Here is a 2,085-nt window from a genome sequence, read left to right on the forward strand (position 1 = left end):
GGTGGGTGTGAACCGCCAGCTTTCTGGTTAGCAGTCAAGTGCCTTAGGCACTGTGCCACCAGAGCTCCCACTGGCTAGGCTCCTGCAAGCATCCGAGGTAGGCAGCTCCTTGTACTTGGAGATTTCAGGGCCCCTCTGGCCCCACATGGCTGATGCCTCCCATTCCAGTGTGGCGGGGGGGGTTCCTGCCCATGGCTTTTGGCTTTGTTTTTTTTTTTTTTTTTTTTGAAGTGCTTCTTGATTCTGGGAGGAGGAACATATATAGCAAGTTGCTCTGGCTCAGAGTAAATGGGTCAAGCAGATCTTTTCTGAGATCCAGTTTTTAAATTAAAAAAAAAAAAATTATTGTCGTGAAATACCAGTTGCCATTTCCACTATTTTAACGTGTACAATTCCATGCCATTAATTATGTTGACCATGTCATGTAGCCATCACCACTATCTGCTTCTAAATTTTTTCATCACCCTTAATAGAAAATCAGGACCTCTTCAGCCAATAATTCCCCGTTGCCCCCTCCCACCTGCCCCTGGTAACCATCAATACACTTTGGTCTCCATGGATTTGCCTAGTCTAGATATTTCATACAAATAACATCATACAATATTTGTCCTTTCTGTTGTGACTTATTCACTCACTGTAATATTTCCAAGGTTTGCTGTAGCCCGTATCGAGACTCCGTGTATTTTTATGGCTGACTACTATTCCATGGCATGGCTATACCACATTTTGTTCATCCATTGAGTGGCTGATGGACACTTGGGTTGTTTTCACCTTTTGGCTATTGTGAATAATGCTGCAGTGAACACTGGTGTACAAGTATCTCTGTGAGTCCCTGCTTCCAATTCTTTTGGGGGTATGCACCTACTTGACTGCTAAACAGAAGGCTGGTGGTTCAAACCCACCAGCCACTCCTTGGAAGGAAGGTGGGGCGATCTACTTCCGTAGTGATACTGCCTTGGAAACCCAAGGAGGGGTCGCTATGAGGTGGGTCTGACATCCATGGCACACAACAACAGCAACCACAAACCTAGGAGTGGAATGCTGCATCGTATGGTAATTCTATGGGAGCAGTGGTGGTTCAAGGGTAGAATTCTCACCTTCCATGCAGGAGACTCAGGTTCGATCCCTGGCCAGTGCACCTCAAGTGTGGCCACAGCCTGTCTGTCACTGGAGGCTTGTGTCCTGCTGTGGTGTTGAACAAGCTTCAGAGGAGCTGGCAGACTCGGCAGAAAGACTTCTAGTAGAAGAAATCTATTTCTGAAAAATCAGCCAAGGAAAGTCTTAATGGTTCTGTCCCGATGTGCATGGGGTCACCATGAGTTGAGGGCCAACTTGGTTATAGCTAACAACAACAACATGATTATTCTTCTTTGAGGAACTGTTTTCCACAGTAGCTGTACCATATTACTGGGCAATCTACTTCTGTAGTGATACTACCTCAGAAACCCAAGGAGGGGTCGCTATGAGTTGGGTCCGACTCGACGGCTCATGACAACAACAACAAACCAGCGATGGATGAGGTTCCAATTGCCACATCCAGTGAAAGCCAGTTTTGGTAGGGAAAGAAAGCGTGAAGGTATTCAGTCCCACAGAAAGATAAGGAAGGCCAGGCAGGCCAGCCCTTACCATCTGGTCTAGACGTTAGGAGCTGGGTTTTAGAATCAGGCAGACTTTTTTTTTTCTTTCTTATTAAAAAGGCAGTATCACCTCATTAATGGAACTCTGGTGGTACAGTACTTAGGGGATTTGATTGCTAACCAGAGGTTTGGTGGTTCAAACCCACCAGCTCTCCACGGAAAGAAGATGGGGCAATCTACTTCTGTAAAGATCTACTGCTTTGGAGACCCAATGGGGGTGCTATGAATCAGAATCACTTGATGGCAATTTTTTTTTTATCATCACCTCATTAAGGAGCTCTGGCAGGGCAGTGATTAAGCTCGACTGTTACCTCAGAGGTCGGAGGGTCAAACTCATCAGCTGCTCCAAGGGGGGAAGATGGGGCAGTCTGCTTCTGTAGAGATTACAGCCTTGGAAACTCTTTGAGGCAGTTCTACTCTGTCCTATAGAGTTGTTATGAGTTAGAAT

The sequence above is a fragment of the Orycteropus afer genome, unplaced genomic scaffold (assembly GCF_000298275.1).
Source record: "Orycteropus afer afer isolate SDZICR_OR568_19922 unplaced genomic scaffold, OryAfe1.0 scaffold00420, whole genome shotgun sequence".
NCBI classification, from domain to species: domain Eukaryota; kingdom Metazoa; phylum Chordata; class Mammalia; order Tubulidentata; family Orycteropodidae; genus Orycteropus; species Orycteropus afer.